The sequence below is a fragment of the Palaemon carinicauda genome, chromosome 3, assembly GCF_036898095.1.
Source record: "Palaemon carinicauda isolate YSFRI2023 chromosome 3, ASM3689809v2, whole genome shotgun sequence".
Taxonomy (NCBI): Eukaryota; Metazoa; Arthropoda; class Malacostraca; order Decapoda; family Palaemonidae; genus Palaemon; species Palaemon carinicauda.
The window spans coordinates 83,380,758-83,395,757 of NC_090727.1; the positions used below are offsets into that span (position 1 = coordinate 83,380,758).

Below are 15,000 nucleotides of genomic sequence, written 5' to 3' on the forward strand. Positions count from 1 at the left end.
ATATGTGTGTATGTATGTGTATGCATATATATGTGTATATATATATATGTATATGTATATATATGTGTGTGTGTATATATATATATATATATATATATATATATATATATATTATAAATATTATAAATATTGTTTATATATATAATATATAATATAATATATATGATATAAGATATATATATATATAATATACATATATATATATTATATATATATATGTATTATATATATATATTATATATAGATATGTATATTATATATTGTATATAATATATATATATATATATATATATATATATATATATATATATATATATATATATATATATATACATACATATCGAAGCTTTACAACCATTCTCCTCACTAAGATTTCTAAAGTCATATTATAACCTGAATCTCCCCTACCCTTATTCCTGCTTTTCCTATTCAACTGGACTAAGTCAGGCTTCCTTTATTCAATCTTTCCCCTTATTCATTTGGTTCTCGGATAAGGTAAAAATCACATCACAATAAAAGATACTAATTCTGAATTCCTTCACTTAACCCTTTCAGCGTCAGTGGTGACTTCAGCAAAACTGCTGATGTAGCAAATTCTTTCAAGGCCACATAAGCCCTACCTTGTTTTTATTTATTAAAAAGCTCCCATTAAGATCCTAATATTGAATACTAACTTCATTTGGGGCAAATGTTTTTATGTTGACCAGGCTGACATAAGTCTTTTTATTGTTTATGTAGGACATATCTGTTTTTGACGTTAATAGTTTATATAGGACATATCTGTTTTGACGCTGTTACTGTTTTTAGAATGATTTATTGTTAATTTATTCTCATGATTTATTTATTTCCTTATTTCCTTTCCTCTCTGGGCTATTTTTCCCTGTTGGAGCCCTTGGGCTTATAGCATCGTGCTTTTCCAACTAGGGTTGTAGCTTGGCTAATAATAATAATAATAATAATAATAATAATAATAATAATAATAATAATAATAATAATATGATTTGGTTGATTTCAAATGATAGTTTCCTTTTTTTGAATTTTGACTAAGTCACCATGTACTACATTGGATCCTTCTCTCTTGTTACGGTTCACTTTCCCTTTGCCTACACATACACCAAATAGTCTGGCATATTCTTTACATATACTCCTCTCCTCATACACCTGACAACACTGAGGTTACCAAACAATTCTTCTTCACCCAAGGGGTTAACTACTGCACTGATTGTTCAGTGGCTACTTTCCTCTTGGTAAGGGTAGAAGAGACTCTTTAGCTATGGTAATCAGCTCTTCTAGGAGAAGGACACTCCAAAATTTAACCATTGTTCTCTAGTCTTGGATAGTGCCATAGCCTCTGTACCATGGTCTTCCACTGTCTTGAATTAGAGTTCTCTTGCTTGAGGGTACAATCGGGCACACTATTCTATCTAATTTCTCTTCCCTTTGTTTTGTTAAAATTTTATACTTCATATAGGAAATATTTATTTGAATATTGCTGTTCCTAAAATAATCTATTTTTCCTTGTCTCCTTTCCTCACTGGACTATCTTCCCAGTTGGGACCCCTGGGCTTATAGCATCCTGCTTTTCTAACTAGGATTGTAGCTTAGCAAGTCATAATAATAAAAAGGACTAAAGAGTAAAGACTTCTCCCGAGGAATTTGGATGAATCTCTTGTGTTAAATATAAGAAATGGACGAAGTACTTAATCATCTTTTAAACGAATGATTATATCTCTTTTCGTTTATTGCCTAAGAGGGTCAAGGAAGATGGCTATAACATGTTGAAGTACATTAGCTAGAAAATTGTTTTATGGTTAAAGGTTTAAAGGCCACTCATGAATAGCAGAAGCAAGGGAGTGACAATGCCCTAGAGATTGACCATATATACATATGATCAGCGCCCAAGCTCCCTCTCCACCTAAGCTAAGTCCAAGGAGAGCCAGGCTCTGTCTGCTGAGCCCTATAAGCTCTCCCTAAACACCATCCTTAGCACTCAAGGATGGAGCTTAAGCGGGTCTCGAACCCCAGCTCAGCTGATCGAGAGACAGGGATGTTTCCAATATGCCACCTCAAAGTGATGGATTCTTGTCCTTTTATTTTGTAATTTTAGTTTTGTCTGTTGTAAAACAGGTTGGCTTTAGATAAAGAAAATCTAATATTTGTATACGTTAATAGAAAATATTCATTTTAGTTCATTTCTCAAAAAAAAAAAAACTGAATAAAAAGAAATAAAAAAGGAAAAATACAACACGTCTGAAACTGATGATGACAAAAAATATTCATTCAAGTCCATTTCTCAAAAAAAAAAAAAAAATGATAATAAAAATGAATAAATAAAAAGGGTAAAATGCAACATGGCTGAAACTGACGATGATGACAAAGAATGAAAAAAATGTACATTTTCTAAAAGTGGAGAATATTCCCAAGTATAAGTACACGTGTGGTCTAACATTCTTTATCCTCTCTGTAAACGTTTTCCTTTGATCTTTGCTAAGCCTTGAGGGCTTGCATGTTCCCCTTTTCATTCCTATATAGGCTACTCTCCACCTCTCCACTCTGGCCTTGAAAGACTTTATCAATACTAGAAGGGCACTCAGTAGAGCGCAGACCTCCTCCGTGGCAGCTTATTTCTCGACCTTTTTGCTCGACCTTGACCTTGACCTTAAGATGTATTAGTTGGCATGGATTTTTATACATTCAAATATAAACCAAGTTTGAAGTCTTTGTGATGATGTCCAAACTTAAGGCTGATTACGTGAATTGGACATTTTGCTAGACTGTGAACCTTGACCTTTGACCTTGACTTTCCAAAATGTAATCATTTCCAGCTTTTTACATAACAGTTTATCCTTGCAAGTTTCATAACGTTTAAAATTGTCGATAGGAAGCTGTTCACAAACACAAACACAAACACACACACACACAAACACAAACAAACACAAAAAGGGGTGAAAAAATAACCTCCTTCCAACTTCGATGGCGGAGGTAATAAAATGATTCATTCTTGAGGTTTTACACGAGACATTATTGTACAGTTGGACACACGTATCTCTGACACACCTTGATCTGAAAATGAGCACCCTGTCACACCCTTACTGCAAGGAGAGCTGTTGTGTTTAGGCCCACCCATCGCCTCTTCAATCTCTCCCTACGCTATCTGTTTGGTTACTAATTTTTCTGGGTGGGGAATGATATCGTAAAAACAAAAGCCTTGTCGCAACTTATGAAATATAGATCATATAATGAAGCCGAGCATATTCAAATCACTGAATTGAAACATTTATAAATTCTCACAGCCGTTGATGAAAATGTCAAATGAATATTGAATGTAGAAACTTGCTGAAAATGATCTTTTGATGTTTATTGACGTTAGTAGTGAATTTAAAGCTATTCCGACTATCAAAGGGTTTCGTAACTAAGTTTTGTCAGCTTTTGAGAAAATTAAAAGAAAAATTATAGTTTTATAAATACTAAATAGTTTTTATTAACGTTTAGTAAAGAATCATCTATTATAGGATTCACAAAATGAATACATTTTTAGAATGTTTTATTGTTTAAAAGGTTATAGACCGATCATGAATGGCAGAGCAAGGGATAGTGACATTTCCCTAGCAAGCAGGACAATGCCTTAGACTCTGACCATATATATGATCAGCGCCCAAGACCCCTCTCCACCCTAGCTAGGACAAAGAGGGCCAGGCAATGGCTGCTGATGACTCAGCAGATGGACCTATAGGGTCCCCCAAACCCGCCATCCTTAGCTCACAAGGATGGTGTGGTTGCAGAGACTAAAGGAACTAACGAGTTTGAGATAAACTCGAACCTCAGGCTTGCTATCACCAGGCAAGGACGTTACCATTTAGGCCATGACAACCCTTTGGCTGAATGAAACATTACCTGAATGTTTCTCTCCTGCCATGTATTTACTAACTGTACAACCTATTAAGTTATTTATTAATTGATCACAACAATATATCACATATCGTTATTTCTACCTTTAAAAAATGTATTAATATTTAAGTATCCTTTTAGCTGAAGCATCACTGAAAATGTTTTTATGTTGAACAGGCTGACATAAGTCTTTTTATAGTTTATATATAAAATATCTGTTTTGATGCTGTTACTGCTTTTAAAATATTTTCTTTTAATTAATCATTATTTTTCATATCGCTTATTTATTTCCTTATTTCCTTTCCTCTCTGAGCTATTTTTCTCTGTTGGAGTCCTTGGGCTTATAGCATCTTGCTTTTCCAACTAGGGTTGTAGCTTAGCTAATAATAATAATAATAATAATAATAATAATAATAATAATAATAATAAAGCCTAATTATGTTTTTCAGATGTTTCCGGATGTATATGTGGTTGCTAATTGTCCACCAGGCATCATTTTTGGTTTACATCGCAAATCTTACTTCGAATTACGTAACATTCAACGAGTCAACACCTCTAACTACTAGAAGGTAAGTAAATAAACTGTAGATATCGAACAATAGTCTTTGATCTGAGAACCATGTTCTCTAGTCTTGGGTACTGCCATAGCCTATCTACCATGGTCTTTTACTGTCTTGGGTTAGAGTTCTCTTGGTCGAGGGTACACCCGGCCACACTATTCTATCTTATTTCTCTTCCTCTTGTTTTGTTAAAGTTTTTCTAGTTATATAGGAAATATTCATTTTAATGTTGTTACTGTTCTTAAAATATTTTATTTTCCTGTTTCCTTTCCTCAATAGGCTATTTTCCCTGTTGGAGCCCGTGGGCTTATTGCGTCCTGCTTTTCCAACTAAAGTTGTAGCTTGGTAAGTAATAGTTATAATATTGGATGTTGTGTGTTTTACTAAATATGTTTTATTTTATTTACCTTGACTAAGTAACTTAATTTCGGCCTTCAGGTAGATCTATATGCCTCCCCAAAACCTGCAAAACCTTAGCTCACAAGGATAGTGAGGTTGTAGACACTACTAGAAAGTATTGTGCTTGAGTTGGTCTCTCTCACTCTCTCTCTCTCTCTCTCTCTCTCTCTCTCTCTCTCTCTCTCTCTCTCTCTCTCTCATATATATATATATATATATATATATATATATATATATATATATATATATACACATCTATCTATATATATATATATATATATATATATATATATATATATATATATATATATACAGTATATATATATATATTTATATATATATATGTATATACAGTATATATATATTTATATATATATATATATATATATATATATATTTATATATATATATATATATATATATATATATATATATATATTTATACCCATCCAATATATGGTAGAATGTTATTGTTATTAATCTTGGAAAGTTTAGTTAAAGGCTCTCTCTCTCTCTCTCTCTCTTCTCTCTCTCTCTCTCTCTCTCTCTCTCTCTCTCTCTCTCTCTCTCTCTCTTTAATACTGAGAGTGGGGTAACAGCTGATGCTATTCTCACAGTAAAATATGCGCTCTGACGTTTTCATCAGTCAAAACCATTACTCTACATACTTATCGTAGCGAATCTATATTGGAGGTATATTTCGCTATGTATATGTCGCTACCTCATTGCAAGAGGGTCGTAACTCCAAATTTGCTAGTTTTGAGTTATATGGTGTACAAGATTGCGGAATTGATTCTGCATCTTTTGGTAAAAGAGTCGTTTAATCTAGGTGAATTAGCGGCCGAGAGATGTCACTAAGAAGATTTGTGAAACATGATCAAATTCATAGGACTTAGCAACTTTCAAATGCGTCTCCTGAAAACTCAGGAATTTGGAGTTACGACCCTCTTGCAATGAGGTAGCGATGTATTGTTTCTTAGGTAAATGGCGTCTTTAGATATAGAATAAACGGGGAATGTTATTGTGAACAGTTTGGTTATTGATGTTCAGCATATGAGTTTATTCCATTGGTTTGGGAGTCTATTATATACTGGATTGGAGAGTTTCAATTTAACAGAAAAAAGAGAAGGGTTGTAGAACTCTGAGACCAACTATTATTATTATTATTATTATTATTATTATTATTATTATTATTATTATTATTATTGACAATCAAAAGCCACAGTAATGTTAAAATATATCATTGTAAAATGGTAAAAAATATACAAGGAGAGACTTTCGGATACTGCTCCGTATCCCTCATCAGTCCTACTGTATCCGAAAGTCTCTCCTTGTATATTTTTTACCATTTTACAATGATATATTTTAACATTACTGTGGCTTTTGATTGTCAATATTATAGCCTCGTTACGGAGGTTCCTTAGTTCATTATTATTATTATTATTATTATTATTATTATTATCATTATTATTATTATTATTATTATTATTATTATCACTACTGTGCTAGCCAGCAGGCTAGACACTTGCTCTTTTTTATATAGGGGTAGATTCACTGACTTGAAACACGCGCTTCTATCTCTTGTAAGGAAAACTCTTATCCTAAAAAAAGCTATGATTTTGTTGTTTTTACTCGACTCGCCTCGTCTCCATTACCAGGGTTGCTAGTTGGCCTTTTCCAGGTCAAAAACATCAAATCTGGTCTTATTTAAAATTGGAATTTATTATCATGAAAAAAGGTTGGCCTTAAATGCCATATTTTTGGCCTTTTTCCTAAAGCTGTTGTTGATTATAGTCCGTTTCTTTTAGCGATGCATATCTGCACCGACTCGCAACGGTGCCCTTTTAGCTCGGAAAAGTTTCCTGGTCACTGATTGGTTAGAATTATCTTGTCCAACCAATCAGCGATCCGGAAACTTTTCCGAGCTTAAAGGGCACCGCCGCGAGTCGGTGCAAATATGCATCGCTAAAAGAAATGGACTATAGTTGCTCTTTTCATATTTAGAAAACCTGGCAAACCTGATTCCTGACCCTCATTCCAGCTTTGTACTCCACTTTATGGAAAGATCAGGGCTTCTCCTCAGCATCCGGACCAATAAAAGAAGGCTCTGGAGTTTTTAAGACCACTTTGGACCACCCAACTTCAGAATATCAGTGTTTCTCTTATGTTAGGTAGTTGGATAGACACACTTATTTCTCTCTCTCTCTCTCTCTCTCTCTCTCTCTCTCTCTCTCTCTCTCATTTGTGCTACCTAATCTTCTCCTCTCCTTCTCCCTTCCTCCCCTTTCCTCTCCCTTCCTCCCCTTCCTCTCCTTTCCTCTCCCTTCCTCCCCCTTCCCTTCCCTTCCTCCTCCTTTCTCCCCCTTCATCTCCCTTCTTCCCCCTCTCCCTTCCTGCCCCCTTCCTCTCCCTCCCTCTCCCTTCCTGCCCCCTTCCTCTCCCATGCTCTCCCTTACTCTTCCCCTCCCATGCTCTCCCTTACTCTTCCTCTCCCTTCCTCTTCCTTCATCCCCATTTCTCTCCCTTCCTCCTCCTTCCTCTACCTTCCTGTCCCTTCTACCCCCTTACTTCCCCTTCCTCTTTCTTCCTCTCTTCCTTCTTCCCCCTTCCTCTCTTCCCCCTTCCTCTCCCTTCCTCCCCCTTCCTCTCTCCCTTCCTCCCCCTTCCTCTCTTCCTTCTTCCCCCATCCTCTCCCTCTCCCTTCCTCTCCCTTCCTCCCCCTTCCCTTCCAGTTCAAAACTAGTAACCATCGTTGCAATTCGTGGAAATATCGTTACCCAATTGATATTCAATCGCCGATGTTTGATACCGTTTCCATATTTCAGTTGGTGCTAGGGCAATTCGTCCCTGGTGAATTTGTCGTTGCCCAATTCGTCCCGCTCAATTCATCGTTGCTCAATTTGTCCCCAAGTCAATTCGTCGTTGGGCAATTTGTCCCCTAGTTAAAAGACACTTGGTTGTTCAACTGTTTTATTTATTATTATCCTGTTTTGGACAGTTGGAAAAAAAAGGTTTTTACTTAGATAGAGTTACTTCTAAAGAATACACCCATCCAACAACATGGCTACGTGCAAGATTTTAATTTCAGAGAAAGGAAAAAACAAAGTTGTTGATGAAGAGAATTATATATATATATATATATATATATATATATATATATATATATATATATATATATATATATATATATATATATATATACTAAGAATAAGGAGAGTGTAGATAGACTGAAGTTTTAGCCTTGAAATGCGCTGTTTTGTTCCCCTTGCCTTCACGTTGCCTTCTTACCGGTAGAGGATGCTGTCGATGGCTACGAGGAACTTGTAGATGATGATGTACGATCGTGTGACACAGGCATGTACCAACCGTGTGTCACACGATCGTACAATGGTGATATGCCACTGTCGGTAGTTCCTATTTTGAGAATTATTACATAGGCCTTTAGAGGAAGAGGAGAAAGGAGGCGACGTCTTGAACCACCATATCCATTAACTATTTGGAATGTTTAGGATAGATGCATGTCTGGGAATGCTAGAACTACGAATAATTTAGAAGCCTACCACAGCGCACTAAAAGGCACAGTGAACATGAGTCATCCAAATATTTGGAAGGTCATAGATGTTTTGAAATGTGAGGAAAGGTTTGCTAGTTCCAAACTGCAGAAATTTATCCTAGGAGATGAGCCAATGGAAAAGAAAAAAATATAGAGAGATGATTTTGCGTGTAAAAAATGTCATGGAGAGATATGATCCCAACCAAAAAATTACCTTTCTGAAAACAATCTTGTACTATAAATTTGACTGAAAATAAACACTACACTTTTTTTTCTTATTTATATTGTAACTTCCCCCTTTCCTAAAAAAAGATAAAATATTAGAAGCAAAGTTTCTAAAAATTACTCTCAAGCTAAAATTGTCGTTAGACAATTCTTTTTTTAAGGAGCAAAGTTTTAAAAAGTACTTTTGAATTCTCCTTTTTTGAGGAAGTATAAAGGGTCCAATATGTAAGACCAAAAAAAAAAAAGAAAAAAAAAAGAAAGAAAAAAAAGTGTCGAGAATGCGAAAATGAATCATTGAACTCGACGATTTGCCCAACGACGAATTGACTTGGGGACAAATTGAGCAACGATCAATTGAGTAACGACGAATTGAGCAACGACGAATTGCTGTCGACGAATTGACCGGACACCTTTCAGTTTTGTCCCGAACGCGTTCAAGTGCTTCCCGCATGATTGGTTCAAACGAAGTATAAATACAATGTGTACGTATTGTTATATTGATTCTGGGTAGGGATAGTTGCCTTTGTACCTCTGTTAGGCTGAATATTATATTGCATTGGTAGATTTCGTCTGATTAATTGGTTTTAATTAAAAATTTGATTAAATATCCAACGTTTAAATAAGTAGGAGGTTATGTTAACATTAATGACAATTACGAATACAGATAATCTCTCTCTCTCTCTCTCTCTCTCTCTCTCTCTCGCTCTCTCTCTCTCTCTCTCTCTCTCTCTCTCTCTCTCAAATTAATACGTTAAGTAATTGCTACTTTATTTCTTATTTGAACTAAATACCAATTAGCATGATATTAATTAGAATAGATTATGAAACAGGTAATATCTCTCTCTCTCTCTCTCTCTCTCTCTCTCTCTCTCTCTCTCTCTCTCTCTCTCTCTCTCTCTCTCTCTCAAGTTAATACATTTAGGAAATTGTTAGTTCAACTTTGATTTGAACTAAGTACCAAAAAAGGCTAACATTGATAAAGATAAGCAACGAATACAGATAATCTCAATCTCTCTCTCTCTCTCTCTCTCTCTCTCTCTCTCTCTCTCTCTCTCTCTCTCTCTCAAGTTAATACATTTAGGAAATTGTTAGTTCAACTTTGATTTGAACTAAGTACCAAAAAAGGCTAACATTGATAAAGATAAGCAACGAATACAGATAATCTCAATCTCTCTCTCTCTCTCTCTCTCTCTCTCTCTCTCTCTCTCTCTCTCTCTCTCTCTCAAGTTAATACATTTAGGAATTTGTTAGTTCAACTTTGATTTGAACTAAGTACCAAAAAAGGCTAACATTGATAAAGATAAGCAACGAATACAGATAATCTCAATCTCTCTCTCTCTCTCTCTCTCTCTCTCTCTCTCTCTCTCTCTCTCTCTCTCTCTCTCTCTCTCAAGTTAATACATTTAGGAATTTGTTAGTTCAACTTTGATTTGAACTAAGTACCAAAAAAGGCTAACATTGATAAAGATAAGCAACGAATACAGATAATCTCAATCTCTCTCTCTCTCTCTCTCTCTCTCTCTCTCTCTCTCTCTCTCTCTCTCTCTCGTTCGTATACTATGTAATTTTCCAGTTAACAGATGACTGTGCAATGCATTTTCAGTATATATACAATTTCTCCGGTGTATTCAGATCCGTACAGTACATGAATTGAGAGAGAGAGAGAGAGAGAGAGAGAGAGAGAGAGAGAGAGAGAGAGAGAGAGAGAGAGAGAGTACATTAATTTAGAGAGAAAGGGAGTACATTAATTTAGAGAGAGAAAGAGGGAGTACATTGATTTAGTGAGAGAGTATATTAATTTAGAATGAGTACAATAATTTAGAGAGAGTACATTAATGTAGAGAGAGAGAGAGAGAGAGAGAGAGAGAGAGAGAGAGAGAGAGAGAGAGAGAGAGAGTACATTCATTTAGAGAGAAAGGGATTACATTAATTTAGAGAGAGAGAGAGAGAGAGAGAGAGAGAGAGAGAGAGAGAGAGAGAGAGAGAGAGAGAGAGAGAGAGAGAGTAAAAAAAAACCTTTATTCCATTATAAAATGGTTATTCTGTGTGTGTGTGAGAGAGAGAGAGAGAGAGAGAGAGAGAGAGAGAGAGAGAGAGAGAGAGAGAGAGAGAGAATCTTCCTCTAACCTTTATATTTGTTGATATCGTCCTAGAGAGAGAGAGAGAGAGAGAGAGAGAGAGAGAGAGAGAGAGAGAGAGAGAGAGAGAGAGAGAGAGAGAGAGAGTAAAAAAACCTTTATTCCATTATAAAATGGTTATTCTGTGTGTGTGTGAGAGAGAGAGAGAGAGAGAGAGAGAGAGAGAGAGAGAGAGAGAGAGAGAGAGAGAGAGAGAGAGTACATTAATTTAGAGTGTGCATTGTTCTAGAGAGGAAGAAAGTACATTAATTCAGAAACAGACAGACAGACAGACTATAGTTGGAGAATGATTTTTATTCAATGTGGAACTAAATCCATCCTAACCTTATGAATTGGAAATCTTTGGACTCTTCAATAGTGTCCCCTGACGTGAAGGGGAATCAATAGATTCTGAAAAAACATCAGAACGTGTGAGTGAAATGAAACCGATTTTGTAGATAAATTCTCTCTCTCTCTCTCTCTCTCTCTCTCTCTCTCTCTCTCTCTCTCTCTCTCTCTCTCTCTCTCTCTCTCTCTCTCATTAAAACATTTAGCTAATTGCTATTTTATCTTTAATTTGAACTAAGTACCAAAAAAGGCTAACATTAATAAAAAATAAACTACGAATGCAGATAATCTCTCTCTCTCTCTCTCTCTCTCTCTCTCTCTCTCTCTCTCTCTCTCTCTCTCCTCTCTCTCGTCAGTTGACTCCAGTGCTCAGAGTAAATATATGATGAGATTAGTTTAGTGGAATGTACAGTAGGACACATGAAATCTTGGCATACGTCACTAGAGCAAGGAAGTACACCGTGTCACACGCTTTCTACGCTGGGAGTTCTTGTGTTTAGCCCCACCCACCTCTGCCACTCTCCTTACACTAGCTGTTTGGTTATTAGCCGCGCAGTTAGGGTCCCAAGGCATTTAAAGGTTTAAAGGTCTCTCATGAATGGCAGACGAAAAGACAGTAACATTGCCCCATTAAGCAAGACAATGCCCTAGAGGCTGACCATATAAACCATCAGCGCCCTAGCTCCCCCTCCACCCAAGCTTGGACCAAGGAGAGCCAGGCCATGGCTGGTAAAGACTCAGCAGGTAGACCTATAGGCTCCCCCAAACCCTCCATCCTAAGCTCACAAGGATGGTAAGGTTACAGCGACCAAAGGAACTAATAAGTTCGAGCGGGACTTGAACCCCTGCCTGGGCGATGACCATGCAGGGACGTTACCAACAGGCCACCTCAGAGAGATTGATTGATTGATTGATTTGAGGTTTTTTGACATCTTGTCATCTAAGGTCATTGACGCCGAACCTCAGAGTGAGGTGTACCAGAAATTCTTGAATCCAACTGTACATGGATAAAGGGATGAGTAGATTAAATGAGGTATTGTTAGACTTCAAAAAATCTAGAGTAGTCTGCAATAATTTGAGTCACTAAAGAGGGAGGAAAATTTACATTTTGATTAGGTAATTATACTGCAAGAAGGTATATAAGGAGGAGTCTGGCAGTATGGAAGATTTAATTAGAACATTTTGAATGGACTCAGTAGTGTATTATTATTATTATTATTATTATTATTATTACAAGCTAGGCTATAACCCTAGTTGGAAAAGCAAGATGCTATAAGCCCAAGAGCCCCAATAAGGAAAATTAGCCCATTGAGGAAAAGAAACCAGAGAAGAATAAACAATAAAGAATTTCAAGAACAGTAACAATATTAATTAGATCCTTCCTATATTAACTATAAAAACTTGGAGGAGAGAAAAAAAAGGAAGAGAAATAAGATTGAACAAATTTGGATCCTCAAAGTTATTTAATGTCAGTCAAACATGTCAGGATGTTCATTCTCCAATAAAATATGATAAAATCTTTCGACTAATATTTGATCGGTTTTTCTTAAAAGATGACGTCAGGGTATAGAAAAATGAGAAAGGGTGCCTTAATTATAAGAAAATTGTTAAACCAACAAAAGATGTAGACGGAAATTTGTTTATCACCCAAAGACCGTTTCAGTGCAGGAGTAAGATGATTACCTCCGCCAAGGATGTTGGAAGGAGGTTATTTTTTGCCTCTGTAAACATTTAGCCATCATTTTTGACGGGTCGCGTACACTAGTTCCAGACCAACAGATATTCCAATTCTAATACGATTTTGGAGGGATCTAAGTTATATCAAAACGGACACCTAAGTAGATATGTTTATCCCCTCCGCCAACGAAGTTGGAAGGAGGTTATGTTTTACCCCCTGTTTGTGTGCGTAAGTGTGTTTGTTTGTGAACAGCCTCCTGGCCATAATTTTAATCGTAGAGTAATGAAGCTTGCAGGGATTTACTCTAATGTAAAAAGCTGAAAATGAATAAATTTTGGAAGGTCAAGTTTCCGGTCAACCAAAATTTCCAATTCACGTAATCAGCCATAAGTGTGGACATCGTTATCACAGAGACTATAAATTCTGTTCATATTTTAGTGTACGATAATCCATGCCAGTCAATACATGTTAAGGTCATATTTCGAGCAAAAGGTCCAGAAATAAGCTGCCGCGGCGGAGGTCTGCGATCTATCGAATGCTCTCTAGTTATGAATGTGATACGTGAATAAAAAATAAGTTATTAACACATCCATCAATTCCCCAAAACATATTGATTTTTTTGCTAAAAGTCTATTAAGCGTGAAATTCATTTTTTATAAGCCTGATGATGAAAAAAAGAAAAAACTGAAAGTTTACCTTATGGGAAAGAACGCCTCTTTGTAAATAGAACCGTGAAAAGAAAATAAGATGAGTGGATCATTTCAATTTTAGAACGAGGGAATTTGGTGAATTACAAAAATTCCTTTGTTGTTGATTCTCTCAAAAAATGCGTGAAAAAGACCCAGCTATATGATAGTTATTCTCTAACGCTGCGCCTCATTTGATGTATTTCCCAAATTCCCTCTTCTTTTTTCCCTTGATTAATGAACGTCTTCTCTGCCTCGCGTTGCCGCGCGGCATTTTTCCGCTATGTATACAGTCGGCCCTCGTTTATCGCGGATTCTTGCTTCGCGGTTTCAGTTTTACGCGACCTTGAACAACGCAATACCTATTAGATAAAAATTCTCTTACAGTATGTGTGGCCTCCCGGTCATCAGGATTATGAATATCACCACCACTTATTCCTTCTTTCCCGTGAAGTTGTATTGTGGATCTATTTAAATACATTATGGTATTCCATGGGATCAATTCCGTATTTCTATTCTCTGACGTAGACTCCTAACTCTATTCTTTAAAATTGAGACTACTGCAGCTTATGTGTGTGTTTGTATACAGTCGGCCCTCGTTTATCGCGGGTTCATGATTCGTGGTTTCAGTTTGACGTGACCTAGAACAACGCAATACCTATTAGATAAAAATTCTCATACAGTATGTGTTGCCTCCCGGTCATCAGGATTATGAATATCACCACCACTTATTCCTTCTTTCCCTTTAACTTATATTGGGGATCTATTTGAATACATTATGCTATTCCGTGGGATCAATTCTGTATTTCTATTCTCTGAGGTAGACTTTGTAACACTATTCTTTAAAATTTAGACTACTGCAGCTTATGTGTGTGTTTGTATACAGTCGGCCCTCGTTTATCGCGGGTTCTTGCCTCGCGGTTTCAGTTTTACGCGACCTAGAACAACACAATACCTATCAGATAAAAATTCTGTGTTGCTTCCCAGTCATCAGGATTGCTTCCCAGTCATCAGGATTATGAATATCACCACCATTTATTCCTTCTTTCCATTTAACTTATCTTGGGTATCTATTTGAATACATAATGCTATTTGGTTGGATCAATTCCGTATTTCTATTCTTCGGCGTAGATTTCGTAACTTTTCTTTAAGGATGAGACTTTGCCTTCATTATCATGATTTCCAATTTGTTCTTTATAACATCTTCAGCCAATATTTTAATTTCTAAGAATGTTTTTCGGCTAGGTGGAGTCTTCTAATTTTCAAGCTGATGGCAAAACAATTTAATTCTTTTAAGAATTTTTTTTCCACTATATGAGCTCTCTCTCTCTCTCTCTCTCTCTCTCTCTCTCTCTCTCTCTCTCTCTCTCTCTCTCTCTCTCTCTCTCTCTCTCTCTCTCTCTCTGTTAATTAAATTCGTACAAACTTTCCCAATTCCATGTCCTCTTGCATTTAGAAGGATGCAAGGTTTTTTTTTTTTTTTTTTTTTTACATTTGTAAAAGAAACATTACCATCAAGTTGATTCTGAAACGCAAGACGTTCTCA

At 36.1% G+C, this 15,000-nt stretch overlaps 1 long non-coding RNA gene across 2 annotated transcripts in view; it reads left to right on the top strand.

Moving 5' to 3' along the window:
- The window catches only part of LOC137638357 (uncharacterized), a 1,259,132-nt gene that overhangs the window by 386,550 nt on the left and 857,582 nt on the right, over positions 1 to 15,000 (top strand). For both annotated transcript variants that reach the window (XR_011044104.1, XR_011044105.1), the window contains exon 3: positions 4,338 to 4,457. This is a non-coding gene — a long non-coding RNA (uncharacterized lncRNA). The remainder of the gene's footprint in view (positions 1 to 4,337; positions 4,458 to 15,000) is intronic.